Source organism: Amblyomma maculatum, chromosome 3 (genome assembly GCF_055883805.1).
Source record: "Amblyomma maculatum isolate TAMU_Amacu chromosome 3, ASM5588380v1, whole genome shotgun sequence".
Lineage (NCBI taxonomy): Eukaryota > Metazoa > Arthropoda > Arachnida > Ixodida > Ixodidae > Amblyomma > Amblyomma maculatum.
In genome coordinates this window covers 102,883,673-102,893,218 of record NC_139346.1, presented here as the reverse complement: position 1 = coordinate 102,893,218, position 9,546 = coordinate 102,883,673, and positions in this window count along the sequence as shown.

Genomic DNA, 9,546 nt, shown 5'->3' with positions numbered 1-9,546 from the left:
TCCTGACGACCCGAAGCACGTGAAAATTACCTCTCAAATAACAATTCAGGGATGCATATTTACAAATATTAGCTCTGTGCAGTACTACTCAACATAAGCTATCCAATAATACATAACTTGAGGTTGTAGTATAACATGTATTTATACTCAATTACCAAATTAGCGCTAAATTATAAAGCCTACTATTACTTTTGTACAATAATACTCCACGTAAGCTATTTAATGATAAGTAACTTGAGGTTGTAGCATAGTATATATATATATATATATATATATATATATATATATATATATATATATATATATATATATATATATATATATATATATATATATATATACCTATTCGCAATTAACCAATTAGTGATAACTACGCCTACCATTATTTATCTGCTATAATGCTTGATATAAGTCCTGCAACCACGAATGGCTTCATGCGTGATTGCAGGACTTATATCAATCATTATATACTTCATTATAAACATTATAAGCATAAGCATTATGACTTCAAGGTGTAGCATATTTTATATTTAGCTAAAATTAACAAAATACCGATAATTAATTGAAACGTACAATTGGCTAGTTCAGTGCAATTATACTCTTCATAGCTATCCAATAACTTATGACTTGAACGTATAGGGAAATATTTATTCACAATCTTCAAATGACTGCCTGCTTATTATCACCGACAATAAAGTGTAATCGTACCTCACGTAAGCTATCCAGTGATATACCATTAAATGTAGCGTAATGTTCCAATTTTGTTCACACTGTGATAATTCACAGACGTTTAAGATCTCCGATTTGCCCAGTGCAAGTATACTAGACAAAATGACCAATGGTAGAACACTTGTTCCTATTATGCTTGGTATTCTTTCGAAGGGTTTCTACTGAGGAGAGCTGACTTTTCTATAAAATTAATACTGAGTTTCGCCACAACTCCACAAGAAAAGCGGACTGAGAAGCAAGGTCCATCCATGCTCAACGCGGCATCTCAGCGCTCCGTGAACATAGGTCCGCATAACGGTGGTGGTGGTGACAAACATTTACTCTTTGTACAGGGAGGTGTTTGGACCGAGGCCCTATTTGCTCAAGCTCTCGCGAATCTAGGGGAGCTCCTATTCCGGATCCCTAGTGGCGTCTAACGCCGCTCGCGCCCTGGCGACCAAGGTCCGCTGGGACTGTAGGTCAATGCAGCTGAGCAGCGCCGCCTCCCAGGCCTCCCTAGAAGGATTGGGAAGGGTCGGGATTGGATGGACAGGACCAGAGCATGTAGAAAACGCCCGAGAAGTTTACTCCACACAGGCTGCAGCCCCCATCAAAGTCTGTATTGAAGTCCTTTAAGACTGCCGGGAACAGCATTGTGTTTGTAAAAATTTTGCGAAGGAGCCTTTCTTCAGCTCTCCGCAGACCTTAACCAATTTCCGGAAAGCGGTGGTGGCTGTCCTTAGAATACGTGGTAATTTCTTTGAATGTAATAAGGCATTGTCTTATTAAATTTAAAGAAATTATCGCATAACGCCGCCGCGAGAGAGAGCCACGACAGTCGTTTTTTGCTTTTCGGTGCCCGCACGGCGATGTACATATGCTAGAGGAAGGTAACAGGGCGAAAATATTTTTGAACATCAGCCAAGCGCCCACATGGCGCGTGCCGAGGCCGGCGAGGCGAACATCCAGAGTCCAGACGCCCTCTTTCGTAGCGAGCGGCAGCGGTGAAAGCGCCGCACATACTGTTCTGAAGGCGTGTTACTTGACAGCGTGAGAGGGAGAAAGCTGTCATCACTTGCGACACTTGCACCGAGCGCCGATGGATTGAATATAGGAGCGTGCCCTTTAAAATGGGGTGGTAGCAGTTGCTATCATGCTAATTTTTTCCCCTATACCTTATTGTTTTACATTGGTTAATTATGCCATCATTCTATTTATTGAATTTTCGTTCCTGCATTACTAACATTATGCCACTTTTTTTGCTTTTAAGCTACCAATCTTCCAATCGTTCTTTGCTAGCTTCCACCGCAGGTTCATTCACCCACTGGTATCTCTAAACCCCATAGCTTCAGGAAGAGTGACTGCTCCTGCATCGACTTCCGGATGGATAGCAGAGAGCCACGACACTCGTTTTTCGCGTCTCGATGCACGCACGGCGAATAACGTATGTTGCAGGAGGTAGCAAGGTCCATCCATTCTCGACGCGGCATCTCAGCGCTGGCCGGCTAGTGTTTGTATTTAATTTCAGCGTGCATAACAAAATGAAACATAGAATCCCAGTGCTCTAAACTGACCATCAACGAACCTGCGGCGCCTTTGAAAAATAGTATTTCATAAATGATGCCAAGTGCTTTGTGGAACAAATATTTATTTTGCTGCATATAAAACACATATGAGATGCAACAGATGCAGACGGAGGCATTGACAAAACTTAGCACACATTAGACGATGCGCACAGTACAGAAAAATAAAAATTCATAAGGCGAGAAATACCATTTGGGTAGAGACAAAACATAGAATCACGTTGATTTTCGAATTATGGCAAATGTTATGTAAAAAAACAGGCATTATACATAAACTACACAGTCACAGTCGCGGCTACCTTAGCAAGGGTAACTTCCACCCCGCCGGGCTGGCGCAGTAGTTAAGGCACTTGACTACTGTTCCCAAGGACGCGGGATCGAATCCCGGCCTCGGCGGCAGCTTTTCGATAGCGTCGAAAAGCAAGACGCCCGTGTGCTGTGCAATGTCAGTGCACGCTAAAGAACTCCAGGTGGTAGAAATTTCCGGAGTCCTCCACTACGCCGTCTCTCCTAGCCTGAGTTGCTTTGCGGCGTTAAACCCCAGAAACCTAAGGGTAACTTGCATTGCTCAGGGCACAGAGGAGTACTGACGCTTGGTGGAAGGCCACACCATTCACTAGTCGCGTCTGCCGTGCTTCGGCTGCCGTCCGTGGGCTCATGCAGCGCTGTTGGAAAAGGAAGCAAAAAATGATGCAGAAGGTTGCAATGAACTGTAAGGCCCCTGCACAGTGCACACATATGTGCATGTGGGTGCATACTGAAGCTTGGTGAGCAGTAAATATGGTCCGGAACAGGAAAGCTGTCTTTCGTAAAATTGGATTGGTACAAAAGCTACTCTTGCAACGTACAGGTCAGGAAATGCAGGCTAGCCGAACCTATCTGAAAATGCATTTCTACAGTTAGTGAAACCACTCAACTAACAATGTTGCTCAAAAGCACTGAACAGCTGAAGAAATGAAGCTTGCACCATAATACAACCTTTCTCACTTTAACGTTGTCCTGTTAAATGCAACGCGACACCGCGCAAAACTAGCCGTTCGCAAAACCGCGTCAGGCATGGCCAACGCGGCCTGGCGTCACCGCGGCCGGCGAGCACGCCATGTTGACTTGCCCTTCATACGCGACTTTGCGAAGCGCAGACTGTCGTGCTGAGCTAAACTGCCTGAAATGCCTCGCAGTTTGGTGAGAATGAAACATTTCTCACCTTGCGGTTGCCCTGTTAACCGCGACACTAAGCAAAACTAGCCGTTCGGCAAACCGCGCCAGGCCTGGCCGCAGCGGCTGGTTAATACGCCATGTTGGCGCAACGGCCTGCCTTGGTGCCTTCACATGCCAATTTGTCCAGCGTGCTGAGTTAAACTGTTCGAAATGCAGCGCAGGTTCGCAGGAACACAACATATTACACCTCGCCGTGGTTGGAAACTACCAGAGCGTCACAAACTGCGCCTGAACAGCCGGCGCGCCTGTTCACGAGCTGCGAAACTCAATTGGCACCGGCCGGCGTGGTCAGCGTAAACTGCTTGAAATGCTGCGTAGTTCAGCAAAAACGTTGTTCACTTTACCGTCGTTCCAAACCACAGCTGTTAGCGTAGCAGCTCACGACAGATAACAATATGCGGTCTGTGCCGCACAGGCGAGGCACGCGCAGATAACCAGCCCTTTGACAACGTTGTCATTTGCTTGGGCGGGCTACCGCCAATGTATATGTACTATTATAGTGCCTAGAATATACTGCCCCCCTTCATGGATCAGTGCCTTGTCGTGGCGGAGGGGCTTGCGAAACTCGATGAAGTCGTGAGCTCTGCTGTGTAGGGCCACCCAAGATAGACAGGTCACGGCAGAGAGTTCTGACAAAATGTGATTCACTGGAGAAGGTAATGGCAACCCACTCCAGTATTTCCTGCCAAGAAAACCCTATGGCCAGTCACAATACCATTATCGATATGGCGCCGGAAGATGAGCCCCCCAGGTTGGAAGGCGTCCCACATGTTACTGGGGATGAACAAAGGGCGATTCCTAGTAGCTCCAGGACGAATGAAGCGGCTGGGCTAAAGCCAAAAGGACGATCAGTTGTGGATGTGTCGGGAAGCGACCGGAAAGTCCGATGTTGCAAGGAGATATATCACATAGCAACATGGAATGTAAGATCTATGACGCAAGGTAAACTGGATATCGTCAAGCGAGAAATGGACAGATTGAACATTGATATCTTGGGTATCAGCGAGCTCAAGTGGACCGGAATGGGAGAATTTAACTCCGGCGACCATTATGTCTTTTATTGTGGGCACGAATCCAAGAGAAGGAATGGGGTCGCTCTCATAGTAAACAGAAGAATGGGCAAAGCAGTGCTAGGGTACAACCCCAAAAACGACCGAATGATTTCACTTCGGATCCAAGGTCACCCTTTCAACATAACAGTTATCCAAGTCTATGCACCGACCACTGCTGCTGAAGAAGCTGACGTTGAGAGATTTTATGCGGACCTACAATGCCTTTTAGACCGCACCCCATCATCAGACGTCGTTTTTCTCATAGGAGACTGGAATGCTAAGGTCGGGAGTGAAGAAATATCCGGAATTACAGGCAAGTTCGGTCTTGGTGAGCCAAATGAAGCTGGGCAGAGGCTAGTAGAGTTCTGTCAAGAAAACAACCTGACCATAGCGAATACTCATTTTCAACAGCACAAGAGGCGCCTGTACACATGGATTTCACCGGACGGTCTGTACAGGAATCAGATCGATTATATTATTTGCCGGCAGAGATGGAGAAGCGCTATACAAGCAGTAAAAACAAGGCCTGGGGCCGATTGTGGCACCGATCATCAGCTTCTTGTTGCCAAAATTAAGCTTCGATTGAGAAAAATGCAGAAAACTAGAAGGCCTTTCAGGTATGATCTGGATCAGATTCCATTAGAATATGCTGTGGAAGTGAGGAATCGACTTCAAGAATTAGATCTAGAAGACAAAGAGCCCGAAGAGATGTGGACTGATGTTCAAGACATAATACAAGAAGTTGCTACTAATGAAGTTCCAAAGCAAAAGAAATGCAAAAAAGCAAACTGGTTATCTGAAGAGGCTTTGCAAATAGCTGAGGAAAGGAGGATGGCAAAAGGTATGGGGGAGAGAGAAAGATACAAGGTTCTCAATGCGGATTTTCAGAAAATAGCAAGGAGAGATAAGAATGCCTTCCTGAACATACAGTGTCAAGCAGTTGAGGACAACAGCCAATTAAGGAACACAAGAGCTCTGTATAAGACAATCAAAGATATCAAAGGAAGCTTCTGTGCTAAGCTGGGCGTGATAAAGGACAAACGAGGCAAGGACCTCACTGAAGCCTCAGAGATAAAGAGGTGGCAGGAATACACAGAAGAACTGTACAAGAAGGACCCGGATGTGCAAACCCAACATAGGACGGTTGTGATTACTGATCTCGAGCCGGGCATCCTGAAGAGTGAAGTTGAATGGGCCTTAGCCAGCCTTGCTAAGAACAAAGCTAGCGGAATTGATGGTATTCCCGCTGAGTTGCTTCAAAACCTCAACCACGACGCTTTTAACACACTGCATACATTATGTCAAAAGATTTGGACAACCCTGCAGTGGCCACAGGATTGGAGGAGGTCAGTTTACATCCCCATTCCAAAGAAAGGCAGTGCCAAAGATTGTTCCAACTACCGCACGATCGCGCTTATTTCGCATGCTAGCAAGGTGATGTTAAAAATCCTGCAAGGTAGGCTGCAGCAGTATGTGGATCGGGAGCTTCCGAACGTGCAAGCTGGGTTTCGCAAGGGCAGAGGAACTAGAGACCAAATTGCCAACCTTCGCTGGATCATGGAAAAAGCAAGAGAGTTCCAGAAACCCATTTACTTCTGCTTTATTGATTATGCGAAAGCGTTTGACTGCGTAGATCACAGCAGATTGTGGCAAGCTCTCCAAGAGATGGGAGTTCCAATTCACCTCATCTGTCTCCTCAGGAACCTTTATGAAGGGCAAGAGGCCACAGTCAGAACTGGGCATGGTCTTACTGATTGGTTTCCGATTGAGAAAGGGGTGAGGCAAGGCTGCATACTGTCGCCCTGCCTATTTAACCTATATGCAGAGTGCATCATGAGAAAGGCCGGTCTGGACGAGTCTTCAGCTGGAGTGAAGATTGCTGGAAAACGTATCAACAACCTTAGATATGCGGATGATACCACTTTAATGGCAGAAAGTGAAGTGGAACTCAAGAGACTTCTGATGCGCGTACAAGAAGAGAGTGAGAAGTTTGGGCTTAAACTGAACATTAAAGAGACGAAGATCATGGCGTCTTGCCCTATCAAGTCATGGAGCATCAATGGACAAGAAGTGGAAGCTGTGACAGATTTTCTGTTCTTGGGCGCCAAGATTACTTCGGAAGGAGACTGCAGCCATGAAATTAGGAGACGCCTGCTTCAGGGAAAGAGAGCAATGGTTAGCCTTGACCGCGTAGTAAAGAGCAGATACATTAGTCTGCCAACCAAGATCCGTATAACCCGTGCTATGGTCTTTCCAGTTGTGATGTATGGATGCGAGAGTTGGACTGTGAAAAAGGCTGACCGCCGAAGAATTGACGCGTTTGAATTGTGGTGCTGGCGAAGACTCTTAGGAGTTCCTTGGACTGCCAGAAGATCAAATCAGTCGATATTGTCGACCATAAACCCTGACTGCTCATTGGAGGGTCAAATTCTAAAGTTAAAGCTCAGCTACTTTGGTCATCTGATGAGAAGAGAGGAGTCGCTGGAGAAAGATTTGATGTTGGGAAAGGTTGAGGGTCGCCGGAGAAGGGGTAGGCAGCGAACGCGATGGTTAGATGGCATTCTCGAGGCATTGCAGATGAAGCTATGTGATGTTAAGAAGATAGTGAGAGACCGGAAAGCGTGGCGTGACATGGTCCATAGGGTCACGGAGAGTCGGACACGACTGAACGCCTGAACTGAAGAATATACTGACTATTGTGCTGAGCGTGGTCGGCGCGGTGGCACCAGAGGGGATGCCTGCCGGCGGCGGCCGCATAGCGGCGCTGTGGTGCGAGCCGGTTTCTCGCGCACATTGCGCCGCGCTGCTTAGAGTTAGAAAGGGAAAGGGAAAGGGAGAGTTGGAAAAAGAAAGCATCCACTCGATGCTTAGCGCTGCACTTGACATGGCCAGCTGAACCTATGAAAGGAATATAGAATGTCAATTAGTTCACATCTAATTACTACAGAAGACCATGTTCTTCATGCTATCTTAAAGTAGCTCCAAAGTAATCTTAATACCACCTGATATTCAACAGGCACGAAACAATTGCAGTTAAAGAACCGGTATGTTTTTTACTGCAATGTATTAAAATTGCGTTGTCATAATCTTGCCTTGGATTCCAAAACGTCGCCACATGCTTCGATTCCAACTCGCACCATCACAGGTAACTGAGTCGACGTACAAGCCAGCTTGTTCAGAGAGCACAATACTCTCCAAAATTATCTTGGCTAATGTGGGAGCTTTAACATTTCCTCTTGAAGCAAAGACACCGAGTATTTGTGTCTAGTTGCCTAGAGAAAGACGAGTTTGGTGTGAGGCAAAATTATTCCTAATGTCATCACTTTTTACAGCACAATGTGGAAACACAACTTACCAGTGAACGGCTGAAACAATACAATCATTCCATGGTTGGCCAGAACTCCCTTGTAATCGCCAGGTGTGTGGTCACCGAGATCAACAGTCTTCAATCTCACCTGAATTGCAAAACAAACATAACAGGTGCTTTTAGACTCATGCAAAACATAGATAGTTCGATGTCATCCTAACTGTCATGAACATAAGACGACAACTCACCTGATGACTTTACATTCAGGTTTTCCGACAACGTGATCTCATCGATGACGAGGCCTCTATGGCAGCTGAATGTTTCCATGTGTTCAGTCTTCTCACGCAAAGCCATGAAGATATTTGGGTTGAGGCCGAAACCACCCTTGAAACGCTGAAGGTATTTTTGCAAACAAGAGCGTCCTGGCCGAATCATTATTCCTTGCCGTCGTAGGTGCTCGTAAAGCCTTGGGCTTCGCATCCTCATCAGCAGGCACTTGACGATCCACTCGTCATCGCACTTCATGCCTCTTCTTGATTTTCTCCTAGCAGCAAGAAAACAGTTCTTCACAGCCAGCTGCTGCTTGCGAGGGAGTGCCTGGATTCTTTTCTCAAAGCCCTGTTCACTTAGTGCTTCGTTTCGTTCTTTCATTTGGGAAATTTGTGCCTGTGCACTGGTAAGACTCCTTCTTGTTCTGGCCAAATTGCGAATGATGTTCTTAGACTTTTTCTTTTCATTGCACACACTTTTTTTCTTTGTTCTGCGCATTTGGTTTTGGGCAATCTTGCGTTGATATTTGCATTGCGCACAAGATTCCCCTCTGGACTCAGTTGTGAGGAGGCACCTCTCGGCAAAATACATTTCCCGGTATGAAGCATACTTTGTTGAGGTAGGCTTGATACCGCAGCCACCGCACAGGCATTTCATATTAACATCTCCAATCAAAGATTCCGCCTCATTCCGTATCCTGACAGCTTTCTTGTCATCCTCTCGGTCTCTCAAATAATCAGTGGCCACGACCGAGCCTTCATTAGCTGAAGGCTTTCCAAAGCTGACCACTCTTTCCATGAACAAATTTGAAAAATTATTTGCTTGTGCTTCGCAGCAAGCATAAGCTAGGCTGTCATCCACGGAAGGTATCCGCATCCATGTAACCGGAATGAGAATGTCCTCAAACGGATGACGGCCTCCGTGGTGGTTAGGTGTCTGCAGTGTAGCCTGGTTGCCACTCTGTTCACCCACAATGCCCGCTTCACTGGAGCCGGAGGAGTCGTTGCAATCTTGAAAGCCAGCTTCGAGAAAACAGGAGCCCTCGTTGATTTCCGAGCCCGAATCGCCAGGTCCAGTCCCTGCGTCGCGCTTATGGCGTTTACGAGCTGGTTGCTGCTCGCATATGTTTCTTTCCTTCATTTTTGGTGCCGTCTTGGGCACAAGGTGTGGAGGGTAGCTCTCAAAAACAGTCGGGACAGCATCGGGCTTTAGACGGGGTTTCTCTCGGAGAATCTCATTAACAACGCCGTTGACTGTTCCCCTAACGAGCGCTCGATGCAAAGTGTTTTTCGCACACCACAGCTGACGGCGTCAACTTTCTGTCCCCTCTCTTGATTTTCCTTTCCCAATCCGCGAGCCACACAGGGTGGGTTGGAGCAGTAAACATCGAGACACGCTCTTTGCTAGA